Source organism: Lynx rufus, unplaced genomic scaffold, assembly GCF_022079265.1.
Source record: "Lynx rufus isolate CCGP_SWC_20201006 ecotype Redwood Valley unplaced genomic scaffold, mLynRuf1.p SCAF_13, whole genome shotgun sequence".
In the NCBI taxonomy this organism is placed as follows: Eukaryota; Metazoa; Chordata; class Mammalia; order Carnivora; family Felidae; genus Lynx; species Lynx rufus.
Window position 1 is genome coordinate 64,797,665 of NW_025814827.1, and position 17,764 is coordinate 64,815,428.

The window sequence follows — 17,764 nt, forward strand, 5'->3', positions numbered from 1 at the left end:
AATGAGATAATGTTGTGTGTTATATAGCAAACTGTATACTGGCAATCCATATTGGCAAGTTTTAAGCTCCTTTCTTAGAAAAGCAGATATTAACTCAAAAAGTGAAGATTTTTCTTAGGTGTAAACATTTTAATTCAGTTATATTTTTTTTATCTATGAATCTTTCCTTTTTTTCCCTATTTTTTTAATGTTTATTTTTGAGAGAGATAGAGCATGAGCAGGGAAGGAGCAGAGAGAGAGGGAGACACAGAATCTGAAGCAGGCTCAGGCTCTGAGCTGTCAGCACAGAGCCTAATGTGGGGCTCCAACTCACGAAAATGCAAGATCATGACCTGAGCCGAAGTCGGATGCCTAACCAAATGATCCATCCAAACACCCTTATGAATCTTTCTTTTTAGTGTTTCTGTTCTGACATGGTATCTATTTCTTTGAGAGTGGGCACAAGTGAGCAAGGGGCATAGAGAGGGAGAGAGAGAGAGAATCCCACATGGGGCAGAGAGAAAGAGGGAAAGAGAGAGAGGCAGGGCTCATGCTCACCTGATGTGGAGCTTGAACTCATGAACTGCGAGATCATGACCTGAGAGGAAGTCACATACTTAACCCACTGAGCCACCAAGGTGCCCCTACAGTCTTTTTTTCTTCTTTTTAATTCTGCTAGAGTGGAGCTCAGCAGGAGATTCATTATTTTTCTGATTTAAAGCCACTATTGATGAATTCATCCTCCTTCCCTGTCCACCCCAAACAATATACCTTTCAGGAATTTCAGCACAGATTTGTAAAGAATATTTTTACTTTATGGGGCACCTGGGTGGTTCAGTTGGTTAAGCGTCCAACTTCGGCTCAGGTCATGATCTCACGGTTCGTGAGTTCAAGCCCTGTGTCAGGCTCTGTTCTGACAGCTCAGAGCCTGGAGCCTACTTCATATTCTGTGTCTCCCTCTCTCTCTGCCCCTGTCCTGCTCACATTCTGTCTCTGTCTCCCAAAAAGTGAATAAACGTTTAAAAAAATTTTTTTTAAGAATATTTTTACTGTATGGATTTTACTTGGGTTTGGAGCAGTGTGTTGAACATTATGAAAGTATATGTGATGTGGAAAATGGATGACAGCTCTTCAGTATTTAAATTATTTGCACAATTAGAACTTGTTCCCCAACCTCACTGATCCCATGGTGATAGATTGTCAAGACAGTATAACAAATGAGTGGATTGTACTGAACAGCCTTTTCATTTAGGACCCATTCAAGTACCCATTAGGGAGCTACCATAGCCAGGAAGGCATCACCACACCTGTTTGATTTCCTAGGTTTCTCAGGAGCTATGAGAATAAAATCTTAGTTTCTGCTTTGATTTTACCACACCTGGATAGCATATCCTCATTTGTCTTCTATCTGGACAAATAAAATCAGTTCCATTCCTTAGTGCCAAACTCTCTCCCATAACATAATGGCCCTCACTTTTCTGACAGGACATAGAATCCCTGGCTACTAGTCTAAGGGAAACTTCCCCTAAAGCATTCTCTTTCCTACCTGAAAGCCTGTAAATATTTCATTAAAAAATCAGATCTGTTGGGAGGGGGGATAGACTAAATGGGTAAGGGGCATTAAGGAATCTGCTTCTGAAATCATTGTTGCACTAGATGTTAATTTCGATGTAAACTAAAAAAAAAAAAAATTAAATTAAAAAAAATGAGATCTGTAAGGTGAATGCTTTATGGATTCTTTGGGCACTTAACTTTGGCAATTCTAAACACAAGACAATTCCATTTCTCTAGCTAGCTAGTCTGACAATATTTTGGAGATGTGATTAAAGATAATAAAATTAAAGGCAGTTTTACAGGGGCATCTGGGTGGCTCAGTCGGCTGACCATATGACTCTTGGTTTTGGCTCAGGTCATGAATTCAGTTTGTGGGTTGGAATCCCACATTGGGCTCTGTGCTGGCAAAGGGGAGCCTGCTTGGGATTCTCTCTCTTTCCCTCTCTGCCCCTTCCCCCACTTGTGCTGCCTCTGTCACTCTCAAAATAAATAAATAAACTTAAAAAAAACTTAAAGGCAGTTTTACAGATAGTTATTTAGTAAGATTATGGGTCTATAGGGGAGAAAAGGTTGGGTAGGGGAAAACTAAAGGCTTATGGATGTAGCATGTATCTATAATGGTGAATGTTGGATAAAATGTAGATGGCAGTAATTTATTAATGGGAACATAGTGTATAAATGTCCAGTCTGATTGCAATGAGATGTCACTATATGCCTATTAGAACAGCTAAAATAAAAAATCATTAAAAAAAATCGTGACTATACCAAATGTTGGCAATAATACAGAGAAACTAGATCTCTTATATTCCTGGTGGGAATGTAAAATGGCACAGACATTCCAGAAAATATATGACAGTTTGTTATAGAGCTAAACATGCACTTATATTATGAAATAGCAATTGCACTCTTAGGCAATTATCCCAGGGAAAATGAAAACCTATGTTCATACAAAACATATGAACAAGTGTTCGTAGCAGCTTTATTTTTAATAGCAAAAACTAGAAACAACCCAAATGTCCTTCAGTGGTTGAATAAACTCTGGAACATTCATACAATGTAATACTACGCAACAATAAAAGGAATAAACTATTGATACATGCAACAACCTGAACAGATCTCATGAGCATTCTTCCTAGTGAAAAGATGTCAAAAGGTTACAATACTATATGATTGCATTTATATAACCTTTGTGAAACAATAAAACTATAGAGGTGGAGAACAGATTAGTGGTTACCAGGGGATAAGGACAGGGTTGGGATGGGGTGGGGGAGTAGAACAAACATAAATGAGCAGCCTGAAGGAGTTTAATTGTGGTGGTGGTTTCACAAATCTGTATGTGGGATAAAACTGCATAGCACTCTACACAAACACCTGCATGTGCCTATAAAAAGTGGTGAAAATGAATTATGCAGTCCAGTTAATAGTCTAGTTAACAATATTTTACTAGTCTCAATTATTTCCTGGTTTTGATACTATACTGCAGTTAAGATGTCACTACTGGGGGAAACTAGGTTAAGGGTACAGGGACTCTATGTACTACTTTTACAACTTCCTGAGAGTTCATAATTATTTCAAAATAGAAAGTGAAAACATTCAGAACTTGTCTGTTTTTGTTTTAATGATGTGCATCAAAGGTCTTTTTGCCTCTGTTGTGTACTTACTATGTCCTTGGTCATTTACAATGCATCTCGTCCTATTTTGGAGAATTACATTCACTTGTAATTACATGAGAAAAAGACACTGGCTTACAATGCCTAAATGAGATGTCAAACTGGTAGTTGGCAGAGGCGAAAGGAATAGGAGGATGAGCAAAATAGGTGAGGTGATTAAGAGGTACAAACTTGCAGTTATGAAATACATGTCATGGAGATGAAGAGTATAACATAGAGAGTATAGTTAATAATATTGTTATAATGTATGGTGATAGATAGTAACTACAGTTATTGTGGTAAGCATTGCTTAATATATAGAATTATGGAGTCACCATGTTGTGAATCTGAAATGTACCATTGCATGTCCACTATACTTCAATCATAAAAATTTTGAAGGGTGTTGGACTGAAATATAGGCTAAGCACCACACTGAAGAAAAGGCAAGCAATACCCTTCACTGAGCTTATTATACTGCTGGATCTTACCTCTGTACCATATTTGATCAATGGACAAAGGAATAGGAATCTGTACTCTCTTGTTCTGAAGGTAGACAGAGGACATGGAATACTAATATCCTATATATGGAAGACGGTATGTGCATGAAAATGAAACAAGAGCTTCATTGCCAACCCACACAGAAAAATCAAGAAATATGTAATACATACTTTAAAGCTAGTCAAGAGAAATAAGCAGATTTTTTTTTTTAATGTTTATTTCTGAGACAGAGACAGAGCATGAGTGGGGGAGGGGCAGAGAGAGAGGGAGACAGAGAATCAGAAGCAGGCTCCAGGCTCTGAGATGTCAGCACAGAGCCCGACATTGGGGAGGGCTCGAACTCACAAACCATGAGATCATGACCTGAACCAAAGTCGGTCGCTTAGCCGACTGAGCCACCCAGGCGCCCCAGAAATAAGCAGATCTTTAATGACCATTGTCAAAGTAGTTTATTTTAGGTAAAGAAAAAAAGTGGATTATCCTGAAAGCAGAGGCATGAGATAGCAAGGTAAGCTTAGGCACATTCCAATGGGCATGAACAAATAGAAGCCAAATAACAAGATGAACTAGGATTCAGTGTTTCCCTCCCCTATTTGTGCAGTAACCAACTTAACAAGCTAGAAGCCCCATCAGATATGATATTGAATTTAATCAACAATGGTTTCCTAATTATTTTGGCTCTATGTTTCCAGGGTTTTCAGATTGTTAAAAATCCAATAATTCCCTTCAGAGGCTATACACCTGAATCTCCCCACCCTGCTTCGTTTTGTCTAGAAAATCATGTGTTCCATCAACTAAGACAGGTATTGGTTATGTATGATGACCTATGGCTAATTTCTTTTTTACAAGCAAACAAATAATTTTGCGGCTCATTAGGCTGACCATTTTTCTGATTTGTTTGACCTTTGCTGTGCTTTTTTATCAGTTGGTCTTCTCAGACCTCATTTTCCCCCGCAAAGCTCCAGTAATCAAATGAATTGCTGGACCTGTCAATCGGATGCCATGACCTGTTAAAATGGGATCCATCAGAAGAATTTCATTATGTTTTTGTTAGAACAGTTGTCAGAAATCTTTCATTCCTGTTCTCTAGTACCACTGAGTGACAGGTGACTGATACACACATGAAGAAAGTGAAGCATTATAAGAGTTTTAAGTTGAGATGCCAGCTGAGTCAAAAGCTTCCTACATACAGTAGAATCCTTTGCATAAAGGATTTTCCTATAGCCATTGTGGACAATTAAACTTGGGATCTTCTCCTCTTGAAAGATTAACCCAGGTGGGAGAGTATTCTCAGTTGAAATACCGAATGTGTGTTTGGGTAGTAGCAAGTCCCCAAGGAGGATTTAAATTGTAAGTGGAAAACAGCATTTGCAAAGAGGATTTTAGTGTGATTGCTGTTTGCCTTAAGAATAATCATTCACTGAAGCAATTAACCTGCAAAATAGAATTATGGGAAAGGGGAGGGGGTGAATCTTTACTGAACCAGATGCAAATAGTTTTCAGCATGTACTTTCCAAGGTTGAACATAGTGACCAAAATGGTAATGTTCCCCTCAGCTTGACTAAATTTTAGACAGGCTTCTTTTGGTCAATAGACCCCTGACCTCCCTTTTCTTAGAACATTTACTTGACAAAACTTGCCATTGTAAATTCTGTCTCTGCCCCATTGAAATGTAAATCTGTAACTCTGTTTTTCCCATTCTTTTGACAGGTGAGAAAGATAGGGCCCCAGTCTTCCCGTCTCTGTGGGAGGATAGAAGCCTAACCTCCCCAAGCACCAATTAGCAAACACAGATGGCCTCACTGACCACCTAACATCCTCTAGGACTAATATCCTCCAGGATTTTTCCTTTAGTTCATCCCTGTCTTTTATTTCAGCACAGTTGAGGTCAGTCTCTCTTCCCCATTGCAATAGTCTTGAATAAAACCTTCCTTGACTGTTTTAACTGGTCGGTACAATATTTCTTTTACAGTAGATCCCAGATAATTACCTTGAATTTATTTTCAATCTCTACAAATTTGTCTGGGTGTATTTTAAAAATGGAAAATTTGTGCATTTGATTCACCTACTTTTGATGGTCATAATTTATTAGATCACTTAAAAATATATAATGCCAGGGTCAACTGGCAAAATTGTGTGCTATAGTCTTCTTTCAGCATGTGTCCCTGTGGTTGCTAGAGGTCAATGAACACTCCTGGGGGTGACAGACCCTCCTTGCTGAGCTGGCTCAACAAAACCAGTTGTGCCAGGTGAATTCTTTCTATCCCTGGCCTGATCTGATTTAATATTTGGTTGTATGTCTCATTAATGATTTGGTTTTGTCCTGAGAATAACATTGTACTTTTTACACACAGCATTTGCCGCTAATCAGTGGAATCAGGAGCCACTGGCTCCCGGTTCACAAACACTGCCTACGGTGGTGATCTGGTCTACCTTCTAGTGTTACATTTCATTGTTCCAGAGAGTAGCAGCAGCTGCTCTTCTTGGGGACCCAGGGTCTTGGCTGATAATCACTAACTAGTTACATTTCTTTGGTGGGGTTTATATTTGGGCCAGTGAACCTTTAAATTACATTATGTAGTAAGTCACATTCTCATTAAACTGGGCATGGGTATATACAGCCCTCCATCACAAAGGTCAGGAGACACAGAGTTTTAGGTAAAAGGCAATGGCTTCCAGTCATTCCAAGAGGTATCTGATAAAGTGTATTGTTAATTTTTTTTTAATGTTTATTTATTTTTGAGACAGAGAGAGACAGAGCATGAGAGGGGGAGGGTCAGAGAGAGAGGGAGACACAGAATCCAAAGCAGGCTCCAGGCTCCGAGCTGTCAGCACAGAGCCGGATACAGGGCTTGAACTCACGGACCATGAGATCATGACTTGAGCCGAAGTCGGACACTCAACCAACTGAGCCACCCAGGCACCCCTGATAGTGTATCCTTAACAACCATGTTAATTAGAAGGTACTGTACCCTGGAATTAGACTGGACTGGCGTGATTCTTAAGTCCTATTTTGTCTGCTCATTTTCTCTTCCAGTCGCAGGCCTTGGCTGCTGTTCCTGAGTCTTCACTGAGCATTTGAAGGTTTCTGTTTTGATCCCTACATAATGACTGTGGTTTTACTTCGCAATTTCACCCCTGCCTCCTAAATTGAGTAGGACGTGTGCTGAAATTTTGCAGAAAGTGACCTAATGTGCTTATTATTTTTACTTCACCATCACTTCCCTTAGAAAACCCTAGAGTTCAGCCATCTTGGAAGAGAGGAAGTTTAACTAAATTATGAAGATTTAAAAGGTGAGGCCCAGAATGAAGCCAGAAAAAAATAGCTTCCAGCATTACTAAATGATAGTATGCCAAATGATGCTTTGTTGTGTTAATTGGGAAATAATGCACATATAGTAGGTAGAACATGACCTGTGACCACAAAATATGGTTACAATAGTGGCTTTTAATAACCAAATTACAGTAGGTAGAGCCCTTACTGAACAGCTGCCCCATATTAGCCTCTTCCTACTGCCCACTATGAGACCCTCAGAAACCTACAGTCCAGTTTGTCATTTGGTGAGAGCTTCCCATTGACAGTGCCCATTATCATAAGGCCAACATCCATGTCCAGGGTGGTGTCTCCAAGTGTCTCCTGTCCTTAGCATGCAGAGAATCTCTGGGTTCTCTGATGAAGTGGGAAGTCTAACTTCTTTTCTGATGAGTGTCACACTTTTTTAAAAAATCAGGGCCTAGATAAACAGTTCCTTTCTCAGACAGATACTGATGTGAGCACCTTGGCTATGATTTTAGTAAATTTCATTTTAAAAATGCCTCACTTGTTCCGAGTGGTCTTTATTCTTTCTTCTTTCCCAATTGCCCTCCCTGCCTCCCCACCCCCTTCATAAAGCAAATGTTTCTTTGTGCCCCAGCTGTAAAATATATATGCCAACATATATTTTCTTTGTTTCCCCAAGAGCTTTATTGCCCAGGAGGGACATGGAGCATGGGAGAAGAAAGGTGGAATATTGTGGTCTTCAATAATATCTAGGCTGTACTTCACTGAGGCAAAGGTGTCCTGATAAACCAACAAAAAGACATTCTGTAAAATGTAAACCCTCACTTACTTTGAAGGCCTTTTCACTTCTATTTTCAACTCTCCTTGGCTGCCCTGTTCTCTTAGAGTTGACCTCTGCCAGGAGGCAGACTAAAAGCCACCACACAAAAGCTCTAGAAGAGATGAGCATCAAGGAAATGGACTGACCTGGTCTTTGAAGTCAGGGTCACAGTGTACCTCTAGATCAGGCTGTTAGTGACGTTATTGATAGTGCTTCTGCTGCTAGCTCTGCCCTGCAGAGAGAGGGGCCAATCAATTGGGGGGAAGGCAAGAACGAGAAATCAAGGAAGAAACCAATACAGGCAGATCATTTTGAATTACCTGTCTTAAGGAGGAGTCTCTCAAACCGAAATTAAGCTTTTCTTTTTTTCCTGAGGAGGATCTTAATTGACATGTTTTGAATTAGGTTTTTTTGTTTTGTTTTGTTTTGTTTCTTTTTCTCTCCTGCTTATGAAGAGTGATTTCCAGAGAAGATGTTTGAGAATCCTATTCTCACAGGGGCTGGATGTGCATATAGTTAATCTGGTAATTTCCACCTACATGCTGTTTTGCCTTGTGATTGGGATTTCAGGATTTTGACACCTAGTGATAATTGAAGAAAACCATTGTCCTTCTGTAATGTTTTACAAGGTTATTATGAGTCCTTCATATGGTCCTACAGTTAAGAAAAATTCACACTGCATTTCAGATAAATTCAACTTAAAATAATATTTTCCCTCTCCATTGAAAATTCCCATTTTATGCCTTATGGTCGCAATTGTATCTTCATTTCTGAAATTTAAGCATGCCACCAACCAATTTCAATACATAAATGATTTCCAACATCAAAACTCATGAAATATTCTTTTTATATAATTAAATTCAAAAATTAAGTTGCAATTGTGATAGAAATCATTTGTAAGAGGCATTTTAAACAAAATTTTAAGATTGGTAGCAATAATTGCCCTGTATTGTTTGTATTTTAGACCTGTGACAAATGAAAATGTCTTCGCTATATGAGAAAAGTAAACTATATTCTATGGTTAACAAGGTTGAAACCTGTCTCAATTTTGAGGAATAAACAAATCAATTTGGTTTTAATTGTAATTGTGAATTGTTTTTTCCCCTTGTACCAATATCTAAATTATTTCCCTTTAAAACTTACACAGAAAAGTTTCAAGAAAGGCCTATATTTACAAATTATATGAGAGGCAATAGACCATAGTGATTTGGAAAACAGATTTTTTTTTTAGTGGTGAAACAAGAAAGAAATTTATTCAGTAAGGCCAGCACCAAGAAGACAGCAGACTAGTGTCCCAATGACTATTTTCAAAGTGCTGAAAATATGTCTATCTTCATATAAATAAAATGTGGGACAAAGGTCAGTGGGTACATTTAGGCAGGCAGTAAATGTCAGGTTGATCTTTGTCTTGGGGTCAATCATGCAGGGTCTTGCTGAAGTCCGGGCAGTTTAGTTACTTGAGGGGGTAGTTTCAGCTCCCATCACAGGATGCTTTGCCCAACTGGGACTCTCAACTGAGTTAAAAGGTAAGCCTGAAAAAAAATTAACTTTCTAGTATTTTCTAGTACAGACCGAGGTAAAAATGGAGGTAGTTGAAGTTAGAACATAAATTTTTAGGGGTGCCTGGGTGGCCCAGTGATTTAAGCGTCCAATTCTTGATTTCAGCTCAGGTCATGATCTCACAGTTCATGGGTTTGAGCTCTGCATCAGGCTCTGTACTGACAACGTGGAGCCTGCTTGGGAGGCTCTCTCTCTGCCCCTCCCCCTCTTGCTCTCTCTCTCTCTTCCTCTCTCTCTCCCTCTCTCTCAAAAATAAATAAATAAACTTAAAAAAAACCACACACACAAATTTTTAACTGACCTCAGACCTGGCTTCAAAATCTGGCTCCACAATTTACTAACTGTATGACACAAGTGAATTTTTCATATGTTTGAGTCTCAATTTTCTTGTTTGTAAATAAAATTGACTTCAGTACAGTTTTGTAAGGGATCAGATGTTCTATGAAGTGCATACTAAGCGCTCATTAAGTGGTAGTTATTATTATTATTTATTTCAGAGAGAGAAAGCACAAGAGGGGGAGAAGGGGAGAGGGAGAGGGAGAGAGAGGGAGAGAGAGGGAGAGAGAGGGAGAGAGAGGGAGAGAGAGAGGGAGAGAGAGGGAGAGAGAGGGAGAGAGAGGGAGAGAGAGGGAGAGAGAGGGAGAGAGAGGGAGAGAGAGGGAGAGAGAGGGAGAGGGGGAGGGAGGGAGAGAGAGAGAGAGAGAGAGAGAGAGAGAGAGAATCTTAAGCAGGCTCCAAGTTCAGTGTAGAGTCCTACCCAGGGCTTGATCCCATGACTCTGGGATCATGACCTGACCCAAAATCAAGAGTCAGACCCTCAAATGACTGAGCCACCCAGGTACCCTTGTAGTTAATATTTTTATTATGATTATGCATATCAAAATCAGGTCACTAACATGGGACAGAAAATCATTTTATTAAATGTAATGTAAAATGCAGAATAAAATAAAGTAAAACATCACTAATTTGGAGATCTGAATAGTTGGGAGGAAAATAATTTTGATCTAAGAATAAACATTAATTGGGTCCTCACTATGTTTGAGGTGCTATGCATCACAAACACTCCTCTTGCCTCCTTTGGGATATTTATTCACTAATTACTTGATTTCTTTTTACACTATTTACTTCCACTGGCTCCTTCCTTTTAGCTTATAAAATAGTGTTCACATTGATGTGATTTGATGTGGGGTTCAGGAGGGAACAGTCAAGAAAGAATTCTTGAGAATTTTCAGTGCAAAAAAAAAAAAAACCAACAACAAAACAAAACTGCTTTTATTAAAGCACAGGGACAGGACCTGTGGGCAAAAAGAGCTGCCCTGGGATTGTGAGGAGCAATTGATTATATCCTTTGGAGTTGGGGGTGGTAAAGACAAAGGAAGAAATTTCCAGAAAGACTTTCATATGCTAAAGAAGACTCAAAGGATCCTCCAGCCTGGCTATTGTCAAGCTAAGGTTGTTTTTTCCTCTAGTAAAGCATTGACATTAAGACAGTTGGGAGTTCCTGGAGGAAAGTCATACTCTGCCTGTCTCAAGTATTTGTCAATGGGCTGCAGGTTATAAGGAAATTTAATTTCATATACATTTCCTTCTGCCTTTGTTATCCACACCATTCCCCTCTGAACAATTTTGATCCCAAATCTTTAATTTTGCTGAGAGTGGAAGGTCTTATCTCCCGAACTTCTTCCTGCTGAATAGAGGTGTGGAGATGTTGCTACCTATGGGTCAACACTGGTCAGTTGAGGAACTTATATGTAAAAGTTACCAGAAGCAGAGGCAGCCAATCCAAGGTAGACAAATATATGCACCTTCTTGAGTAGAAGGATCATCTGTTGGCTTGAATCTATGGCAGTGAAGGAGTCTTGGCAACAAGCAGGGAGACACTGGAAAAACAATAAAATAAGGTTAATATTATTATGAGAACAAGAAGCCCAATAAAAACGGCCTTTGATAGATAACCAAAGTCTTCCTCCAGTCCAGGAGTTTAACCAATCACTAAAGGAAAGGGAGAGATTGTTTAAAGCACCAATTTGAGTATTTATATCTTTTAGCAATCCAATTACATTTTTATGATATCTGGAACATGTACACAACATTCTGTTTTTATGATAGCACGTGTTCCACCTTGTGCAGCAGTTAAAATATCTAATGCCAATTTGAGAGTCATTTAAGGCCTTAATGGTATATATCCAGTGGTGTTAGCCATCATACACTCTGTTTTGTTTAGCAAGCAATCAGGTAATTAATAAGAGGCACCTTAATGGAAAAAAAAAGAAAAATATGTTAATGGTTGGAGCAAATTTCAAACTCAGTGTCTTGAGTCTTGAGTGCTTACAATCTAGTATACAAAGATGTGTTATTGAAACATTTTCTGTCTATATTTATCCTCATTTTTAATCAGAGATAGCCAAGTCAAGACTAATTCATTTGTAAAAGAAGTCCAATTGTAATAAACGTGGCCTAATTATTTACAAAAGTTCAGCAAGAATAGTGATTGATCATATATATATCTTTTAAAATCTGTTTTGCTGGAACTTTTAATAAGGCATCTCTAGATTGACTTTTAGTAGCCTCTCTAGGCCAGAAGCCAAGCCAAATATTTGCCATCAGACCTGCCTGTAATACCTGTAGATTTGGGTGAATTCTTCTTCTTGAGATTCCCAAAATATCCTGAGGTTCCTGCACCTTCCAGGAAAGGACGTTCTTTACTCAACTGTTAAGACTGCTAGGAACCCTGTAAGCAAGGTATCAGGCCAACATTTCCAAGGGGCTTTATTGGCTTCAAGCTTCATAAAGTCAGACTTAGTTCCTTAAAGCTGTCTGGTCAAATCTGAGTCTGTGCATTGTAGAAGCTGCTATCAGGCAAACAGGTTTGAGCAATGGAATGTAGAAAAGGCCCACTTCAAAATATCCATAGGCCTTAACTGACCAATGGTTGTAAGCAACCAGGCCCACTTACCAAAAAAAGGGAAAATTCCATACATTACCATATCTCCTCATCTTCCCCCTTTAAAAACAGTCCCCACTCACTACCTCCTTGCCAACCACCTATCCTCTTCTGTCCTCCCTGCTGCTCAGTTGTAGTGTATTCAATAAACTTCTATCTCCTCTGTTCTGCCTCAGGTAAATTCTTTCACCTCCTGCCCCACCAGCTTCCAGCCAGCCATCACACCCCACATGTGGGGGCCCCATCTGATTGAAAGTCACCCCATTTAGGCAACACATGCGTGTCTCTCAACTATAATATTTCAGTCAAAAGACTTGGTAAATTAATCAATGTTTCCAATAGTGTCCTGTTACAAGGAGAACAGATTCTTATTAAACTAATGCAAATAATTATAATTGTCACGAAAAAAAGAATACCCACTGAGAGTTTTTGAATTTCACAGGGCTTAGGTTAAAAGAAAAGTTACAAACACTTCAATTTGTTAACAAAGGAATTTTTATCATATTTCTGTATATCATGGATATCTTAAAAGAAAGTTTCCTTAATCTGGAAGAGCAAAACATTTGAGAACTAGCAATGTGTTCAAACAAGAGTCATGAAAACTATAATCATCTTCCTCAGTTGATTTCGTCCCATGTTGTGGATTCCTTGCTCAGTTTGAATGCAGTTTTTTAGTTAGTTCTGGAAATTCTTACGAATTTTAAAGATATCAAAAAAAAAGTATTTGTCAAAGGACTTTTTTATAAATCTCATTGAAGATGAAACACATTTCACAAGATAATAAGAACAATAACTATAAATGACAAAAGACTCAAAAATGGATATGGTTCAAGATCTAATGAGAGGTAACAATATAAGTGGCAAGGAAATCTGGTTATTTCTGTGACATATAACACTTCTATAATTCTATTAATATTGAAAATAATATTCATGATACAATATCAAGTGATGGCATCGTACCAAAGCATATTAAAACTTTAGAAATTGTATATAATCTCTATAATAGTTATAGCATTTACCCAAACACCATAACCTAAGGCTTATTATTTAACAGTGCTTCCAGAGTAACAACATACCAAATAAAAAGGCCTAATTAGTCAAAAAGATTTCATTCACAACTTAAAATCCAGGTAGTTTATTTTAAAATCTCAGAAGGTTATAAAGTGCATGCCTAAATAGGTTTACAGATCATTACATAACTTAAAACTTAATTATTTATTTAACCAAAGTGTCAGTAAGAGATTCCAAAGGCAAATATGTAAAGGTTATATAGTTGTTAGCAAAACTTAGCCTCTTTAATATTGAGAAGTTTTAACTAAGTAATCAAAGACCTGATAAAAACAAAACACAGGGGGTGCCTGGGTGGCTCAGTTGGTTAAGCATCTGACTCTTGATTTTGGCTCAGACTGTGATCTCACTGTTTGTGATTTCAAGCTCCATGTCAGGCTCTCTGTTGACAGCATGGAACCTGCTTGGGATTCTCTCTCCCTCTCTCTCTACCCCTCCCCTATTCATTCATTCTCTCTCTCTTTCAAAATAAACAAACAAACAACTTTAAAAACATAGAAACCATGGTTTTCTGGGTGGACAAAAGAGAAAAAACTTTGTTTGCATTTTCTTATCAAGAGTAGACCAACAATCAGAGAAAACATTTTTTAAACAGAAAAGCAGAATTTCAATCTTATACCAGTATACTTTTAAAATCCATTCATCTTGATCTTAGTCCTGACCACATATAAAATCTCTTTTCAACGATTTCCTTTCATAAACTTTCTACAACAACTTTTTTATTCAGTTACTTCCCTTATTTCCATCAGTATTAATTACATTTAGCAGAATTTTAACTTTAGAAATCTTAGTCTCCATTGAAAACTAAGTAGTAACCAATCATAAACTGTTATACCAGAATTCTTTAGATCTAAAATTTGTAAGCACATTTCACAATTTTTAAAACATAGATTTTTCCATAGCACAATCTTCAATAAAGCACAAAGCATATTTATCAACAGACCCAAGTATCCTCAGCTTCTCTGCAATAAGAATCCAAAAGCACAAACCTATGTTCAGTAATCAATGCCTAAGTCTTATCTCATTTGGAATCCAATGAATTCAATCCAATTTATCATCTAAGCAAAACTTGAAAGTTTCAGGTTACCAAAGACTTTGAAAGCTATCTTAACAATTACCCATGAAGACTTTGAGACAAAATTCATGATCATTTTAAGTCATCTTTTTGCTAAAAATTGTAACAGATAACATGAGCTTCTTTGACTTTTAGTAAACCTAAGTAGAATAAAAGTTTCATATTGAATGCTAATAACTCTAAGACATGTCTATCTTAATTAAACCAACAAACTTAAATTAGTTGAAATACTAAATATGTTCCACCTGGGTCCACTTAAAAGCCAATTTGTTCCCCATTGTCAATTTTTACCTGGGACACTAGTGGGGAAATCTGAAGTGGGCAGTGTAAGTCCAAGGGGGGTGCTCTTTGCTTCGTGACAGTGAGGGTAGGAGAAGCCAAGGGTGCCTGAGAAATCAAGGATGGTATAGGAGTTAGTTATGTAGGCTGCTCCCAAAATGGTACAGAAACAGGAGGAGGGGGAGAGAAAAGCAGAAGAGGTGAGGTGCCTCCAGGAAGGCTGGAGGTGGATAAAAGTCTAGAGGGCAGAGAAGGAGGTCTCCTGGTCCTAAAGCTCATAAGCTTGAGACGAAAAGACAGATTTTCTTTCCACCAACAAGTGGAATTAGGCAGTCCATGTCAGGCCAGAGAAGACAGGGAAATTCCCCAAAACAAAAGGAGTTTTGGTAGCTGCTTAGGATATTCCTTAAAGCCCCAGTCCCAAAGTAGACTAACTGGAGACTATTGGCTCCAATTATCATAGCCATTAATGCAGGAAATTCATGAGGTAGAAGCTCCCAGATACAGCTAGAGTAACTCGGATGTATTAGGAGGAACATTGAGTCAGAGAGTCAGTGTTCCCTTCATCAGGGATGGCCTGTGTTTCCTCCAGCAACCTGGGTTCATTCAGAGGAGAGTTGTTTAGACAATCATCCAATATGTCAGGAGGGAGTTAATGAGCCTGGTTAGTGGCCAAGCACATTCTGCAAGAGGCCCTTATGTCATGGTCCTGATTTCGGGCCACACAGGCCTGGACTAAGGGTACCTCTGCCTATTTGCTCTGTTTCCTGCAGAAAAGATCTAACTGATAGGTCATATTGAAGTTTAATGTCCCATTAATGGGCCATTTTTCCCTCATATCCAAAGGAGTACTGAGGCCATGCAGTGTTACAAAAGAAGATTAGCTTTTTCTCCCCTTAAATCTTTCAATCTAAATTGTTTCCAATGGGTTAAAAGGCATCCCAAGGCAGAGTTCTTGGGAATTGAAGAAGTCCATTACCAGGAAAATCCTCTCTGAATCCCAGGTGGTGTCCCATGCAGGATATATCAGAGGTTCCTGCTATCAAACTAACCCAAGGCATCCCTCAATGAAATCATTATGATCACCACCCTGCCCTGTAGGGGCCAGCATCCCTCCACTTCCCCATTGCATTCTGGACTACAAATGGGTGCCAGCATGTGGAACAAGATACTGTGCTGTGCCTTGCCTTGCTGTGAAGAACCCACCATTTTTAACCCAAGGAAAATACTAGAAAAGTTTTACAAGGGGAAATCACCCAATTTTGTAATTTAAGTAGTTAGCAGAGGACATTGATGGAAAACAGTAAAGACAAATCCATCATGATCTAACCAACATTCCAACATATGTAGTCCTTACAGCCGACTTCCCTAGGAAACGGCCCAGGGTTGGATTTTAATCCAGTCAGGTACGGGTTTCAGCCAGTTCACAGCAGAGGTCTCACAGCCAGAAGTGGTTAGACCAGAGGTGTGAAGGGGATCACATTAGACCAATGAGAAGGAAACCTCACATGGGTGTCTTAAGATTGGCAGCCATCCTAGTGACTTAGGTAGCTGTCCTGTGCCTAAGAAAGACAACTTTGTATAAGAAAAGGAATAAAAGAAGGCATCAAGTTTTGGGGTTTTATTACCATTTTAGCCATGATACTAACTCCCAGTCAAAAGGCAGGCTTTCTCCTCCCCAGAAAGTAGCCATGGGCTAGAGGATTGCAGCCTGAGCAATTGACATGAAAATGTTCCAATAGGACTTTACTCCTTGAAAAGCGCCTGAAATGAAAGGAAGAGAAGAGGAAGTACTCACCAAGCTTGCATCAAAGTTCAGAGTCCAGATGAGAAGACTCAGGCCCCATGTTGGACACCAAAAATGATGTGCTTCAATGTGGGATTTGGAAGCGAATAGTCAGGAAAGAATTCTTGAGATGTTTTCAGTGAAAAAAAACCAAACAAACCAAAAAAAGGTAATTTTATCGAAGCACAGGGACAAGACCTGTGGGCAGAAAGGGCTGCACTGGAATTGTGAGGAACAATTGATTATATCCTTTGGAGTCGGGGGTGGTAAAGACAAATGAAGAAATTTCCAGAAAGATTTTCATATGCTAAAGAAGACTCACAGGATCCTGGAGGCCTAGCTATTGTCAAGCTAAGGTTGTTTTTTTCCTCTAGCAAAGCATTAACATTATGACAGTTGGGAGTTTCTGGAGGAATGTTGTACTCTGCCTGCCTCAAGTATTTGTCAGTGTGCTGCAGGTTATAAGGAACTTTATCTTCATTTCCTTTTGCCTTTGTTCTCCACATCAAGATCTCTCCCATTGTCAAGGATTGTATCCTGAACCCAAAGACATAAGGAAAAGCTCTTCTGGCCCCAGTTCTATTACACACTTGAGGAATAATCATAAACCTGTTTGCAAGGAAGAGTAACAAACAGCACACCCTTTAAATGAAATGGTCATTTCACAATGTGTCATTTCCTTTAAGTGATTCTGGAAATCAATTAGTTTCAACCCATTTCATTGTACTGACTACTAAGATGAAGACAAAAGACCCAATGAGACTTCTTTAGCTTGTGACAATGTATTCTCCCTCCAAAAAAAATGACTTGGAGAAACTTAAGATTCTATAAGTGAAGTTTTAAAAAAACATTTTTCCCCACGTAATGGAGATAGTTTGTTGTATTATGCAGTACACTTCATGTGTTCCCAGGTGCATATCGATGGTTCTGCTTCATAGCACCCACATCCTCATGGCAAGCAATGAAGTCTGTTTCTGTTATGACTGTCACCGTTGTTTTGACTGCCTTTAACCTGCTTGGCAACTTGAGAATCCTTTTGTCAGGATCTGCACCCATAAAGAGGCCATGGTGTGGCCTTTGTTGATAAACTGTTCTCACTTCTCTGACAGATATTTTCTAATGCCTTGAATATAGTGACAGTGATCCCACAGTGACAGCTAACACTGAAAAAAATCCTACAGTCCAATTTTAACTACAAGATGTTGGGGGAAAAAAAGATGTGGAAAAAAACACAGAAAACCTAGGTGAATTGAAAGAAAGGTCATAGAGTAC